This window comes from Macaca nemestrina, chromosome 12 (genome assembly GCF_043159975.1).
Source record: "Macaca nemestrina isolate mMacNem1 chromosome 12, mMacNem.hap1, whole genome shotgun sequence".
In the NCBI taxonomy this organism is placed as follows: Eukaryota; Metazoa; Chordata; class Mammalia; order Primates; family Cercopithecidae; genus Macaca; species Macaca nemestrina.
Genome location: NC_092136.1, coordinates 20,264,146 through 20,280,928, shown reverse-complemented (window position 1 = coordinate 20,280,928; position 16,783 = coordinate 20,264,146). Strand labels below are relative to the sequence as shown.

The 16,783-nt window shown below is 49.2% G+C and overlaps 1 long non-coding RNA gene across 1 annotated transcript in view; it reads left to right on the top strand.

The window, feature by feature from the left end:
* LOC105471641 (uncharacterized) overlaps positions 1-16,783 on the top strand; it is a 53,783-nt gene that overhangs the window by 3,299 nt on the left and 33,701 nt on the right. The gene's annotated exons all lie outside the window — the stretch shown is intronic.

The window sequence follows — 16,783 nt, the reverse complement described above, 5'->3', positions numbered from 1 at the left end:
CACCAAAGTGCTCCAAATGACTTTTTTGTTGTTGTTTATTTGTAGTGGTGGTTGTTCAAATTTTCCCCCAAAAAGCCTCTGCTTATCTTCTTCAGCCCAGATTGCCTGAATTTTTTGCCAGGATATCTTCCCAGTGGAGGGAGACAAGGAGAATGGGTAGCCACATGCCTTTGGTGCAGATTTCACAAACACTGTGATTTTTGGCAAGCAGAGTCTGCCAGTTGCATAGGAACAAACCTTCCTGATAACATCCCAGTTTAACCATCTCCAAAGCACTTTCATCTCCATGCTCAGATTTGAAAGCCTCACAAGAATCCTGGGAGGTGGGCAAGGCAGGAACTGGCAGCCCCATTTTATAGACGAAGACACTGAGGCTTGGAGAGTTCCCCTGACTTGCAGAAGGTAAAATGTGGCCCAGGTTATCTGGTCACAGAGGAGAGCTGCCCCTGTCCTGGGTCACTCAGCCTCTCCCACAGGGACAGGTCTCAGCCGTGGAGATGCTGGAAAGAGCTCTGGAATCCCTGATGAGGGGCTACACCCTAGAGTCCTAAATGTCCCTTTGTAGAATATGATTTTATTCCCTGAGCGGGAGGTGTCTTCCTCTCCCTGAGCCAGTAGAGTAGTTTGGGAGTTACACTGGGACATCTCTTTAGTATTTAGCAAAATCAGGATTTTAAATTTAATCGTGATTAGGCAGGGTCCCTTCACACTGTCTGTCACCCCCGACAGAGTTAAAACACCAATAGCAATGCTGGTCCCAGTGGAGATCCTTGTCCCTAGCGTCGTGACGCCCAGGGAGCCTGGTTATGGATGTAGCCAGCTGTCTCCCCGACTCTCTCCTTCAGGCTTAGCCTCACCTGCCAGCTCACTGGGTGCAAACAGGAGGTGGAGGGGTTCTTGCTGTGTGTTATATGTTTATTCATGGGTTTACTCAGTTGCTTCTCTACAAAACCAGACAGTGCCCCCTTTTCACCTCTCCTTCCCAAAAGTTACTTACAGAGTTTGCCAAGAAGGCTGGAAAGTTGTTATGGCTTCCGGAAGGCCCAAAACACAACCGAAAAACAAAAACCAAAAACAGTGCAGCAGCAATATTAAACAGCATTGTGGGAAAGAACTGCCCTGTAAAACGGCTTTTGTGTTGGCCAGCTCCCTTCCATGGCGGGTAGACTATTAAATGGGTGTAGCCAGAAGGAAAGGGCCATTTTGCCGTCTGCTCTATTCCCTTACTATTCTATCATAAGCATTTTCCTTGTTGCAGCACATTAAATTATGGTGTACGTACCAGTAGAATTTTAGACAGTCATGAAAAAAATGATTATTACAAAGACCAGATTGTTTCTTGGAATGCACCTTCCTGATGAGGCAGCACCCTTTCTCATTCTGTGCTTTGTAAAAATTGCGAACTGGCTCCCAGGCCTCAGATGTCCCCCGGAGCTCCCTGTCTGAGGGCAGAGCAAGGTACAGACCATCTCAAACCAAGCTGAGCCCCGTGGTCTGCAGTGTGCCAGCCACAGGCATAGTGTGCACCCTGCCCAGACCCCTGGCAAGCCCGTATGCCCAGTCCCAACCCCACACTCATTTTTGGATTGGTGCTGCTTCTAGTTTTTCTCTCTGATCTGTTACTCTCCTAGAACATAAGGGCCTGGGAGGCAGGAATCTCAGTTTCTCAGACTCTCCCATTATCCTTCTATAATATTTGCATTAATGGGGACAGTGATGGTGGTGATGATGGTAGGAGGAAGCTCAGTGCCTGCTAAAGCACTCTGGGACTCACAGACTGGAGTTAGGGTCCCAGGACCCTCCCTGACCATCTTGCTTTGGCGCTTTTGACCTTGACTTACACGAGCATCGTCTCTGATCCTCATCACTGCTTTGAGATGGTGAAATGATCATCATCCCCATCCATTTTTGAAGTTGAAGAAACTGAGGCACAGTTTAAGTAGCTGCTTCCACTGTGATAGAGTGAATGAGGGTTCGAGAAACCTGGCTTCAAAGCCTGCCTCCACCCCCTACTGTCTGATGCTGGCAAGCTTTGCAACCTCTCTGTGCCTCCCTGTCCTCACAGAACCCAGCCCCTGCACAGGCTTAATAAATTCTAACCACTCATCCCTTCCCACACGCTGTGAGCAAATAAGTGCTTGGGAGCTGTTGGGCTCTGGGTGGAGAGTAGCTCTGCCTGAATCACACGGGAGCAACTGGTATTGCGTGGGCACACCACCAGTGGCTGGCAGGGTGGGCCTCTAACCTCCGCCACCCCCGCCTCGGCCTCTGGCTCCTTTCTCTCCAATCTCGTCCCACTTCGCTGTGAAGAGCAACCTTCCTGCCTCATGCCCTCCTCTGGGTCCTCCCAGCCACAGCAGCCCCCAACCCACATTCTCACCCCCGTCCAAACAGGCTGTCCACGGAGGGTCTGCCCTCAGCCCTGCATTGCTGAGAGAGCCACACTGGTGGTGGGGGACCACTGAGGGCTCCTGGACGGGACGCTCTGCAGATGATGGGGGGCCAGGAGAGGGGCGGGGGTAGCGTGATGATGAGGAAGGAACGGGTTGAGGGGGCTGAGGAGACAGAGCCCACAGGGCAGGAATGAAGGGGGAAGCAGGGGCCTAGGATGACCCCCACAGCTCGGTCTTGAGCCCACGGAGGAGCAGGTTTGGGTGAGAGGTTGAGTTTTATTTCTGATACATCGCAGGGAGGCGCGGGGAGAGTGGGAGCAGGGATCTAATCAGCAGGTGCCCAGGAGAGAGGCCTGCGCTAAAGACTGCCTGAGCCTCTCCTGCCCAGCAATAGCCTTGGGGCTGGGGAGTGGGGGGATTGGAGGGGGTTGGAGGAGGAGAGGGGAGTGTGCTCTTGGCTGTATTCTGTCCTCCCTTTTAGCCTCTCAGGGCACTTCTGTCCCCTTGGGTAGGTCCAGGTGGGGCAGCAGGATGCTAAATCACCGTCCAGTCCAGAAGTCAGCCCCTCAGCTTGTGACCTCCTTTGGTAGGAGAACTCTTTAGTCTGTTTATCCATCCTGACCTTCAACCCATCAAAAGCAAAATATTTGGTTTTTAGAAACTGCCTGTTTGCTTTTCTGCTTCCGGAGGCAGCCAGAGCTTTGAGAGACCCATCCAGATGTGGGCTTGGAGCAGTCAACCGCCTACCCTTGAGGACTGAGCCTCTCAGAGGGGAGGCAGCCGTCCCTGGGGCCTGAGTCCCAGAGTGGGCCAGGCCTGCTTCTCCTGAGAGTACGCAGGAGGCAGGAATCCCAGGGATGCTTAGCCCTGCTGGCCCATCTGAGGATGGGAACAGTGGGCTCCAGGAACATGTCTTTCCTGCCAGCAAGAGTTGGGAGGAGCTTACCGTGTGGGCGGAGTGGGGAAGCTGAGGTGCCCTGGACAAGCTCAGCTGAGCTGGGGTCTCAGAGTCATTCTTAGTCCCCCCTTCAGGCCACCAATTACTGCTCTGCAGAATTCACATGTGAAATACACACAGCTAAGGGGAAACAGAATCCAGCACTCTTAGAGCTTATATTTCCACAAGGAAGAGAAAACTGGCATAATCCTGCCTGCCCTGCTGAGCCAGAAGTCCCTAAGATGATCATCTCGTCCACCTCCCTCATCTTCTGGAGAAGGAAATCTGGAGGGTGAAGGGACTTGCCCAGGGTCACACAGCAAGTACCTGAACCCAGGCATCCTGGGTCCTACACAGCAGGGCTCCCATTACCCCAGGCTGCTCAGAGGAGTTAAAGGAGATGCCTTTGTGTTCGGGTTGTCGATCCTGTATTTCAGGAGAAGAAGCAGGTCTGAAAGCTCCAGCAGCAGCTGCTGGGTGCCCCCAACAGCCAAGAAGCCTGGCAAGAGGCTGCTGGCCCCAGAGTCCAGGCTCCCTCCCTCCCTTTCATCGCTGACTGTGTGGCCAGGTGAGGCCCGAAGGTGAAGAAAAGCAGGAGGAGATGGGATCTGCCTTTCTGTTTTAAGGGTCCTCTTAAATGGAAGGTGAGGAGGCAGAGACAAGTCTTAAAGGAGGCCCAGCTTTCTGAGGTTACCTCTGGGCTGCAGCTGAGCCCCGGTCTGTTTCTCAGGCCAGCTCTTGAGAAGCCTCGGTTACAACCCTGAGACTTGATCTCTGAGGGTCTGTTACTAGAAGAGGCCATTAGCAGCATTTTTTTTTTCCTTGCTATTGCATTTTTACAGCCCACAGCTCCTCTGGATAGCATTTTCCCCATTAAATCAGATGTTTTGAAAAAAAAGAAACAGAAGAAAAAGGCCTGGTAATGATAACCATAAATCATAAGTCACGTTATTGTAAGTGGATGGCTTCCTGGCTTCCTGGGATTTGTGAATCAGAGGCAGTGTATGGGAAAGCTGGCTGTAATGAGGCGATGGGGGAGGCCAGGTTTTCCCAGGGGGGTGTCGTCCACCAGCCAGATACCTCACAGAGCCTTGCTTCTGGATGACTTCCACCTCCGCGAGGGGCAGCACATTGGTGGGGAGGCTGGGGGTGGTGGGGGGGGGCACCAGGGAAAAGCGAATCACAGGAAGAGAATGATGTCGGCTGCTCTGAACCCTGCTTGATGTTTCTATGAAGAGGCAGAGCCCCATCCAGGATGCCCCCAGCTGGGTTTCCGGAGGGTGTGGAGACCTTGGCCAGGATGCCTCCACAGGCCTGGGGTTCCCGTGGCCCATCCCGCTTGCTTAAGAGCTGGAGCCCTTGACGGACAAGAGAACTCACGTGGGTATGCACTGGGGGCTCCCAGGCTCCATCAGCAGTCCCTCCATGATCCAACCAGCTCTCCTCTGTGTGTGAATAAAGCCGTTGCAGAAGAGTTTAGCAAACCCAAAGAGGAGAATTTTCTAAAGGCACCGGATACACATAAAATACAAAGTGTCTGAGCCCTTCGGAGAAGGCCTAGGCTCTGAGGAAAGGGAGGAAAAGGATAGCTAAATGTTTACGAGCAAGCAGAGGATCTTACTCCCCAGACTTAAGGAAAGGGAAATGGGCACAGAGAGGCTCAGGGGCTTGCCCAAGGCTGCACAGCAGCCGCGGGCCCGAAGAGTCCTCACTCGTGCAGTCGAGGATCACCCGTCCTCAGTGGCTCAGCCAGGGAAAATGTATTTAGCACTGTTGGGGACCAGGCCCTGCCCTCAGGCCTGGAGGTCTGGAGGATGAAGACACATTCCTATCCTTCAGAAGCTTGTGCCATGGCAAGAGAGAAAGACACAATGCGATTGTGATGCCAGGCCTGGAGAGCCATGGATTATTTTGGATGTATAGCCATGGTTCATTCTCTGAGGGAGTTGAGACAGCGGGGGGAAAAAACACACACACAAAAAAACAAAAAACGCTGCACCAGAAGCAAGAACACAGATTCTAGGTGGGGACAACAGTGGGAGGGGTGGTCTCTGTGTGCGTCGGGGGCAGGGGAGGTGGGGTGGAGGTGGAACTGAGACCCTGCCCTGCACCACGCTTTGGCTGGATCTTGAGGGACATGTGGACGTTGATGGGGAACAGAAGACTCCGAGGAGGGTTGCTGGGGGTGGAGAAAGTCTGCTCAAAGGCATGGAGGTGCAGAATGGCAGGGCACAGCTGAGCTGCAAGGTGCAGAAGGCCAGCTGGGAAGGGTTCTGATACCAAAGGATTTTGGAGTTTGTTCCACAGGCACTGGGGATGCAGAGACAGATCCTAGGAAGGAGGAGCATCAGAGTGAGCTAGAAAGATCCCTCTAGAAAGGCCCCTCCCACTGTAGTGAGGCTGATGGAGACAGGAGGCCAGCCAGGAGGCTTTGGCCATGCCCACGAGGGAGGGAATGAGAGAGTCTGACCCCAGGCACTGGTTGTGGGGACAGAAGGTAGAGGGTAGTGGATGTGGGGAGTGAGGAAGGCGGGTTTCCTGGCTGCCTCTGAGGTTGCAGCATAAGGAGAACCCAGATAGGCAGTGGCAGTGTTAACTTTAGTCCTTCCTGACCTCTGACCTGGTCCACCTTTGCTGAACCACCCTGTTTCTCTGAAGCCCTAGTAATGTAAACATCCAGCTGGGGCAGTTTCCAGTCCCCGCTCCCCCATCCCTAGCTGTGCAACCTCGGACAAGTCACTCCCCATCTCTGACCTTCTGGGCTTCAGTTTCCTTAGCTGGAAATGGGATGGCCTGGAAGCAAGGCTGACGTAAAGAGTATAAACTCTTTGCTCGTTTCAGATCGCTCCTGGCAGGAGACAGGCTCACTCAAATTCGGGAATTGGGAGGCAGTTTTAAAAAGGACTCTTTCCAAAGATCTGGGTGGGTGTAGAAAATCTCAAGGGATCGTTCGGTGCCCAGGGCTGGTGACAGTCATCCCAGTGACCACCTGGAAGCCTATATGGGGAGGGCCAGCTGGCAGGGACTGGGGCTGGGGCTGCAGCAGCCTCCCTCTGACCATTCAGATGGGGAGCCCTGGTCCCCGGTCTTCAGTGGTCTACACCCCAGGAGACTGAGTGTGGGTTTCTCTTTGAGTGTGAGAAAAGCAGTGGGCAGCCCCAGCCAACAATCAGTCTCATATGGAGGTCAGCAGAGATTCACTTTCTTGATCAGCTTCCTAGACCCAGGCCAAATCAGAGGAACAGGCCAAGGCAAGCTGCTAATTTAAAATTCAAATGTGTCCAAAGCCCTCACCCCAGGACCTGAAGTTCCCTTTTCCACTTTCTATGCCCCATCTGTCTCTCTGCTTCTTTTCTTCCCTCCATCTCTGTCTTTCCTCCTCCCCTCTTTACCTTCCTGCCACCTTTCTCCTCTTCCTCTTCCTCTTCCTTCCTCCTCTCTTCTCTGTCTGGCCTTCTCTCCCTATCCCCCACCTCTGACCTTACTTAACAGCCAACACCGTCCAAGAGACACTCCTCAGTCAGAATCACCCTCACTTTTTGACTTAACATTTGTGGACCTTGACCTGAGGGAGATGTGGTGTTGTGTAGGTGTTGGGGGCCCCCAATTACCCTGGTGGCTGTGTCTAACACATAGAGGCTCTTGAGGGATCCAGAGAGGTGTAGAACCTTAGCTTTCTGTTTCCACCAGCAGTTCTTGGCCATCCGCAGTAACTGGCCGAGTCAGTGCCTGGCTGCCCAGCACTGTCTGGACATCCAGTGGGATGATGGTCAGTCCTGGGGAGGAAGCAGCTGCTCCATGAGAAAGAGCATGTGTCTGCATGTGTGTCTGTGTGTATGTGTCTGTGTGCACGTGCGTGTGCTTGTGTCTGTGTATGCAGGGAGTGGACCAGGATTAGCCAGAACAGACGAACTTTTTCAGGTGAATGATGAACAAGGACAAAAAAGATGGGGACCATTTAAATTGTACCTAGTGTGTGCTAGGCACTGGGCAAGGGGCTTGCACGTACTTTATCTAATTCTCACATTGGCCCTACATGGTTCCTCCCATTTTAGAGATGAGGAACGCAGTATTGAGGACCAGCTAAAGGCTCATGTCTGCGATAGGCTGTGTGAGGACTAGGGAACAAGAGTAAGCACAGTACAAGTCAACCACGCTATTAGTTGGGCACCTACCATGTGTCAGGCACTGGGTTATGAGGAAGCCTCCATCTGGCACAGTTCCAGAGCAGAGAGAAATGAAGCTGGTGACCAGAGAACCCCGCGACGTCAGGGGTGCAGATGACTTAGGCATCTTCTAGAAGTGCAACTCCTCCGTTGAACAGATGGGCAACTGAAGCCCAGAGGGAGGAAGTGTCTTCCCCGATGCCACATGGCAAGTCGTCCCATTCTAGCTCGCAACACTGCTTCTAAGGGCGTTTCTTCTTCTTCTAGGCTCCCCCTGTTTTGAAGCTGATTTTTATTCCCCCTCTTAAACAATTAAGCTTGAATACACCAAAAACAGATCATTATCTTCCTAAGGTTTAAAAAGCAAGATGACTATTTGTAACACAAGTAATTAGCTGCCTTCTGGTGTTTCCTTACTCTCCTCTTCCCCAAAGGACTCTGCTTTTTTATGTTGCAGAGGTCCCAGCAGCTAGACGTGTTGGCCAAAGGTGTGGCCCTGAAGGAGGAGGCAGAGGGAGGATCGTGGGATCTAGGGAGCTGGAAATGCTCCAGGTAGGGAGGAAAGGGGGCTAGGTTTGACTGTGGGGGATCTGCCTACTTGCAGAGTTCCTCTTTAGGGGTGCGGGCTTGGTTCTGACGTCACTGGACCATCCCAGCCCAGGTTGTTTCCTGGGCCACATTGCTGCTCTGGATAAAGATGGCCACTGCCTCAAGGATTTATGGGGGTGTGAATCAACTGTAACACCAGATGTGGAACCTTCCCATAGGGGATCTTTAAGGGGTCGATGAACCCTCTGTATTCAAATGAAATGTCTGGATCTTTTTTTAATTGTTTGGGAAATAGGGTCCATGGATTTCATCAGAATTTTAATGGTAAAAGGAAGATTCATTGATTTTTTTCTTGCATTTGCTTTGTTGTGAAATATAAAGAAGCATATATAAAGTGTATGTGTCTAATATAAAGAATAATGAAACAACCAGATGGAACAGATGCATAGAGCGAGGTAAGGGAGAAGGGGCGCGGAACTTCCATGCCCTCTTGGGCGCACTGCCCTCCAGGGACCTCCGTGCGTTCAGCAATCCAGAAACTCTCCAAACCCTGTCATTCAGGGATTTTTATGGAGGTTTCACCACATAGGTGTGGTCACTTGTGTACCAACCATACAGATAGAGAAATAGGAACCTGTCAATGTTTTGGAAACCTCCTCCCGTAGGTCCTCCAGGATTGTACCTCCCTTCTCCCCCAGAGATAACTATTATCCCAATTTTTGTAAAATTATCGTTCCCCTGGCTTTCTTTATAGTTTTCCCACCTATGAATGTATTCCAAAACAACATATTGTTTAGTCGTGCCCGGTTTTGAACTTCTAGTGAATTTATGCTATAAATATATAGGGGATCTTTTGAGATTTATTCCTGCCCACGTGTGGACCTACGGTTTTCTCTGTTTCTCTGCACCCTGGTCTTCCATCATGTAACTCAATGCAGCACACAGGTTTCTGGACACCTTGGGCTATTTCTAGGTTTTGACTATTAAGAACAATGTTCCGTGGACACGCAAGAGATTGTTTAAAGAAGATAATTGGGAGTGAGATTGTCAGGTCATGGGGTATGTGTATACTCAGTTTTACCAGACAAGCATAAATAATTAAGCTTTAATACACCAAAGCCAGATCATTATCCTCCTAAGGTTTAAAAAGCAAGATGACTATTGGTAATCCAACCATTTTTCACAGTGTTTCTACCTGTTTACACTCCCACCAGCATGAGAGTGCCAGTTCTTCCACATCTTCGCCAGTGTTGGTATTGTTAGGTAGATTCACTTTTGCCAGTCCTGTAGGTGTGTGTATGGGCAATGTTTTTGCTAAATTTGCATTTATTTGATGATTAATAAGATCTGACACTTTTAATACATTTATTGGCCATTAGGGTGTCCTTTCTGTAAAGTACAGTTCAAGTCTATTACCCATTTTTCCATTGGGTTGTATTGTTTTTAATTTATTGATTCATAAAGGGTTTTTTGTTGGGTTTCATTTTAATATAGTCTAGAAATCAATCCTTGGCAGTTACATGAATTGCAGATATCTTCTCACACCGGGGCTTTTCTTTTGACTTGTATTCATTACATTTCCAAAGGGTCCGCGAGAAGAAAGGTTGAAAACCATTCTTGATACAGGTCCTGTAAACAGGAAGCCATGAGCCAGAAACCTCAAATTTTTGTTAAGCTCATTGGTGTTACAACACATTGAACCAGTAATCAAGAATGTCGTGTTACAAGTCAAGATCATTAGCTTCTTCTGAAGTATCAGATGATCTGTGCCTGCAGTTCCTACATAGCAGTAGCAGGCCCCATCCAAGTGGGGGCTCCAGCTGGAGACAAGGCAGGTCCTCTGATGTATCCCAGTTCCTATTGCTTCCCAGGCACCAGTGGTCCAATACCACTTGCCATCCTTGGGCTGCCCTGGTGGTTTCCTTCCACACTCCTGGTTTCATTCTGCATGTCACCTGCAGGCATTTGCATTTGCATTTTGTTAAGGCCCTGCATCCCTGCATCTCATTGTACCATGCAGGGCTCTCGTCGACCCTGCATCTTTTCATACCATGCATCTCAGTGTACCATGCATCTCATCATGGTACCACTCATCTCAGCGTACCGTGCATCTCAGAGTACCTTGCAGAGCTCTCATCTTCCCTGCATCTCATCATGCCATGCATCTCAGCCTATCATGTAGGGCTCTCATCGTACCATGCATCTCATCGTACCATGCATCTCATCGTGCCATGCCTCTCATCGTGCCATGCATCTCATCATACCATGCATCTCAGCATACCATGCATCTCATTGTACCATGCATCTCAGCGTGCCATGTATCTCAGTGTACCGTGCATCTCAGCGCCCCATGCAGAGCTCTCATCGTCCCTGCATTTCATCATACCATGCATCTCAGCATACCATGTAGGGCTCTCATCGTACCGTGCATCTCATTGTACCATGCATCTGAGCATACCATGCATCTCAGCATACCATGCAGGGCTCTCAGCATACCATTCATCTCAGCATACCATGCATCTCAGAATACCATGCAGAGCTCTCATTGTCCCTGCATCTCATCATACCATGCAGGTCTCTATTGATGCCTATGGTTGTTATCATAAGAGATAGGAAAACACACATGGCTTTTCCTACTCACACACCACTCACTACAGAACACTTCACTTCTGCTCACCAAAATGTGTGTGAATTTCTCCTCACTAACAACCAGTTCTCCGGGGGAAAATAGATGGGTGTCCTCTAATTCATTTCTGACACTATCTGCCTGGAGATGGCATTTTATCCCACAAGTTAAGGGCTGAATTCCACAAGACTGCCCCCCACTCCAGTTGTGAATCATGAGCTCCATACTGTGGCCTGTACTTCTGGCCAACCAGCCATAAAGTGGGGGTTCCTATGATTCTCTCTTCAGGTTTAATGACTGCTAGAGTAGCTCACAGAACTCAGGGGAATTATTTGTGTTTACACATTTATTACAAAGCATATTACAAAATATACAGAAGAGCAGCCAGATGGAAGAGATGCCTAGAGCAAGGTAAGAGAGAAGGGGTGTGGAGCTTCCATGCTTTCTCTGGGGGTACCACCCTCCACAGACCTCCTTGTGTTCAGCAATCCAGAAACTCTCCGAACCCTATAGTTCTGGGATTTTTATGAAGGCATCATCACACACGTATGGTCACTTATTAATTCAATCCTCAGGCCCTCTCCTTCCTGGAGGATGAGGAGGGAGCTGAAAGTTCCAAGCTTCCAATTATGACCCAGTCTCTCTGGGGACCAGCCCCCATCCTGAAATTACCCAGCATCCCAACAAGAGTCACCTAATTAGAACAAAAAATGCCCCTATCACCCAGGAAATTCCAAGGGATTAGGAACTCGGTCAGGAACTAGGGTCATAGACCAAACATTATTAGAACAAAAGATGTACCTTGCACCCCTGTTGCTCGGAACATTACAAGGGTTTTAGGAGCTCTGTGCCTGGAACCAGGGGCAGAAACCAAGTATATATTTCTTGTTACATCACATTACTGCAGTTCTAATTTCTGTTGCCATGCAGATGCCTCTTACAGGGCCTCTACTTAGAGCTGATCTCACTCGCCAAGTCCTGAGCAAGAAGAAATTTCACCTTCTGATCCAAAGATCAAAACCTGTGAGGCCCTCACTCCTCAAAGAGGATGAGGGGAAATAAGGCCCTGGAATCGGGGCCCCTGAAAGCACTGCCATGGCAGTGCTTGGCGATGGCTTTGTCTGTCTGGGAGAGCTGGTGGTAATCATGAAGTCAGACAGATGTGAGCTTTGGATTGCCTTCAGAGACAGCCCATGCCCTTGATCTCCATAAGGAGAGGAAAGAGCTATCGCTAGAGATATTTGATTTCCTGTTTATCTGGGGACAGCTTGATTTGCATCTCATTTACATCCATTTGTGTGCTGCGTCTTGAAGGTCCAAACTCTGGGTGTCTGAGATAAACTGAAATTGTGCAACCTGCTACTACTGGATTCTCATCCACGCTGGAAGGTTTGACCGGCCCGAAGCCAAGTGAAGTTCTCAGCAGCCGCCTGTCGGGTGGGTTCTTTCATACTACTCATTTCTTGAGTACTTACTGTGTACCAGCTGCTGTGCCAGTGTCTTATTTTAGGGGTAACACAATTTTATGTGGTCTAGCAACTTACTCATTTTGAGATGCAGACATGGAAATGTGCCCTTCCGGTCTGGGTGTTCTTGGACAAGTGACTTACTGTTTCTGGAGTTTCAGCTTCCTGATGGGTAAAATGAGAAGAATAACGGACTTCTCTCCGAAGGTTTGTGTGAGGATGTGACTCAGTGAGCCACATGGCAGAGCACTCAGCCTGGACACCCGCAGAACTGAGATGAGAAGAAGCCAGGATTTAAAGTCAGTTTAATTGTCAGTTCTCTGGGGTCCACCATGCCTCCCACTAAAGCACTGTCTTTTGCTATTAGCCACAAGCACAACATGCAGTTTCCCAGCGCTGCTGAGTGTGCACCTCTCCTCCTGACCCCTCTCCCAGCTTCCCCAGCAAGGACACACAGGCGGCTATGGGCTGCGGGGGCTCATGTATCCATCAATTTCATGGGGATGCCACTGGGGGGCTGCACTGGGCTGGGTTATTTTTCTACTGCTGGTATTAGTCACTGCCTGTCATGAGAAAAAAAGCCAGGGCAAGGTGTAAACATTCTAGCTTCTCTCGGTACTTTCTATTTGACCTGCTCACTCTAGTCAACTGAGTTAATCTTGGCCCTCAGAACCCACCTCACAGGCTGCACCTTCTGTGTGGAACCCTCCCAACCCTCCCAGGAGAATGCACGGGGAGAGTGGGCTTTGGGGGTCAGATCGCCTGGGTTTGAGCCCTAGTTCTGCCACTCACTAGCTGCGTGACCTTGGGAACATTCTGGACTTCTCTGTGCTTATTTCCTTATCTGTAAAATAGGGATAATAATGGTACTTTGCAGGTGGTTGTGTGCATTAAATGAATACATGAATAATGCTTAGAACACTGCCTGGCTTAGAGTGAGCACTCAAGGTTGGCTATTCTTATTATGAGAGTGCAGTGGGCAGATTGCTTGAGGTCAGAAGTTCAAGACCAGCTTGGCCAACATGGTGAAATCTCATCTCTACTAAAAATACAAAAATTAGCCAGGCATGGTGGCGGGTGTCTATAATCGCAGCTACTCGGGAGGCAGAGGCATGAGAATTGCTTGAACCCAGGAGGTGGAGGTTGCGGTGAGCCAAGATCATGCCACTGCAGTCTAGCCTGGGTGACAGAGCAAGACTGCCTCAAAAAAGAAAAAAAAAATAGAGTGCAGTGGTGGGCCAGAAGCATGGGCTTTACTGGGGTTCAAATCCCACCCCCTCCACTATGTTGCCCTGCAACCTTAGGCATCTCCTTTAACCTCATGGCACCTCAGAGGCCTCATTTGGGTTGCCTACACTGAAGGGTGGTTGCAGGGCTGGCTTCATGGGTGTGCGACTTGTGTAGTCACACAGGGCTCCATGCTCAGAGGGACCCTGTACCTGGCTTAGTGCTCTGCTGTTGCCATCTTGAAATCCCTAATAATTTGTTAGCAAAGGCCACTCATTTTCTTTTAGCACTAGGTCCTGCAAATCATGTCGCTGGTCCTGGGTGGGTGGGAGGGTGAGAGGAGGCGGTGTGTATAACTCACCCCACTGTGTGGTTCCCTTCCCCTCCCGGAGGCTCCTCTGAACCCTCAGCATCTGCTGTCTCATGGGGAGCCCCGTCTGGTGTATATTCTGCCTCATGCCATCTCCTAGGCTTCCGCTTTCATAATTGAGCTCTTGTGGTTTTGCTGACTTCTCTGGGGCATTCACTCTCTCCTGGTTAGATTGCAGGCTCCGTGGCGGAGATGCAGCCTCTGCCTCTGCACGTCTCTCTCTCTCATCTCTTGCCTTACCTGGGCTGGGCACGGGGACTCAATAACAGCTCACCTTCCCCGAGGGGTAGGGGTGACTGGTGACTCATGGAGCTATTTTTGGTGGAAACATTATGGGCTTGGGATTCTGACCTTGATTTAGGCTACTCACGGCTGTAGAACTGACCATATATTTTCTGTATATTAGGTGATTTCAAGAAAAAAAAATCAGTTTTAATAGCAACAATCAAAACTGTAGAAGCCCGCGTATGATCGTATAGCCTAGTTGACGCCTGGGTTTATGGGACAGGAGGGCAAAAAGCCAGCTCTCTGCTGCCTCCCAATACCAGGAGCTGGGAGTACAGAGTGGGAGGAGGACGGGGAGGAGAGGGAGTGTTGGGGGCGCTCATCGGAGCAGGAAGAAGTCGGCCTTGACAACAGCTCTTCAGATCTAACACCCTCTGTAATAGCTGACTAATCTTTGGGCTGGAATATATTCTTGATTTTAAATTCATATTTAATGATAATTATTAGTTGTTTAATAGTTAATGCCTCCTCGTGGTTGAAACTCTTAAAGGTGCAAAAGGATATGGAATCAAAATTCTCCCTCTACTCCTGTTCTCTTTCCTGGAGGCAACCGTTATTATTGATGTCTTGTGTGTCCTTCCAGAGATAGCTTATTTAAAGCAAAAAAAAAAAAAAAAAAAAATTGTATTGTAGATTTGTATATTTATGTTCATGTATTTCCTCAATTTTAAGGCAAATGGTTGCATACAATGCCTGCCGTTTTATACCTTCACCTTAATTTTTCACTTAATAATATGTCTTGGAGACAATTCCTTAATAATCTAGCGTTTCTTTGTTCTTTTATAGAGCTGCAGAGTGGTCTGTTATAGAGAGGCCTTCTAATTTCCAGTCCCCTATTGCTGGATGTATAAGTTGTTTCCACTCTTTATTAGCATAAATCTTTAAGTTTAAATAAATCTTCTTCCTCATTCACTCTTGTCAGCACTTGTTTAAAGGGGCACATGGTCTTGTTCAGTTGCAAATTCTGCTCCATCACTGTGGCTCCATGCTTCTTGAAGACACAGACCCTCTTCCCTTCCTCCACCTCTTCTAATACCCTCCCATACCCCCTTCCGGAAGCCTCTAGGAGTCAGCCTTGACTCTTCCATCTCCCTCCACTCCCACACCCAGTACATTCGCTTTACTTCCACAGCATGACCCTATATGGCTCGCTCCTTCCCCATCACCATCCTCCTGAGCCCAAGGCTGCATCAAGTTGGGCTGGGACCATTGCAGTAAACTCCTCTCCTGTTATGGAAATCAGACTGGGTCATAACTCTACTTGAAGCCATGGATGGCTGCCTGGTGCTCAGGAGATAAAACCCCCAAATCCTTACCACCACCCTGTCTCATCTCCCATCACTGTCCCCCTGCTCATTTCCCTGTGACCACCTATCAAGCTCTCTTCTGTCTCCAAGCAGTTGCACAACTGTGCCTTCTGCCTGAGCACCGTCCCTACCACAGACACCCTCCTGTTCCCCATTACTGTCACACCCCTGAAGTCTCAGCTTACACAGCACTTCCTCACTCAGGCCAGCCCTGCCTCCTGTCTGAAAGTGGCTGCCCATCCAAAGCTCTCATCCCCATGCCTTGTCCATTTCCTTACATCATACATCATCATGTGTAATTACATAGTTGTTTATTTGTCTGTGTAATGTCCATCTCCTCTGCTAGAACATAAACTGAGGGCAAAGATGCGTGTCTTATTCACTGTTCTGTCTCTTGTCCTTCTTAGGGGACCTGACTGGTGTTTGTCAAATGAATGAGTGTTTGTGGGCCCCTGTTCTTTGCCAGCCCTTGTGCTCAGTACTGGGCATCCAAAGTTTAATAGGACCCACTGGGTGCCCACCTAAAAAATAAAGATGTGCACCTTCCTGGCAATACGACCCAATAAAGAAGAGTTAACTCTACCACAGAGAAAGTCTGGAAGAATAAGGGACATTTCATCAGTGAGAAAGAAGAGAACGGGCATTCCAGGCAGAGGGTACAGCAACAGCAAAGATCTAGAGACATCCAAGCCCATGGTATCTTTGGGAGCTGGTGTAGACCCAGGGAGCTGGAACACAGGGTATGCAGTAAGATGGGATGAAGTGAGCTGGGAAATTTCGCCGAAGTCCTACTGTGATGCTACAGTGATGGGTCAAAGAGTTCCAACATTTTTGTTGTTTTCTATTGCTCTGTATCCTCAGACTTTCCCTCAGTACTGGACATACAGTAGAAGCTCAACAAAAAATACTAGATGTAACCCAATAAGACTAGATGTTCCTTCTGCTGTTAATGAAGAGGAAACCAACAATTCTAGATTCCAAAGTGACTTTCCTTGCTTCCTCTTTTGTCAAATATTTTGGAAATTCCTTGTATTAGTCAGGGGAAGCTAAGCTGTAGTAACAGAGACCCCCTTTGCAAAATCCAGTATCTTAAAGAAAAATAATTATTTCTTTTTTACAATAGTTTTGGGCAGGTAGCTCATTTAGAGTCTTGGGTTCCTTCCATCTGTTTCTCCACAATTCCCCAGAGTATTATGAACCTCTCCGTGGGTGAAGCTGGGTCTCACCCATGTCCTGGTTATAGGCAGGAGGAAGGAGAAAGAGATTGAGATGGAGATGGGCCCATTGTCTTAAAGGCTCTGGCTTGAGTGGGGCATGCATCACTTGTGCTCACATCCCATTGGCGAGAACTTGACCTAACTGCAAAGGAGACTGTGAAGTGTAGTCTAGCTGGCCAGCCAGGTGCCATAATTTTACTGCTCTAGAGGCAGGAAAGCATGGAAGTTGGTGGACGATGA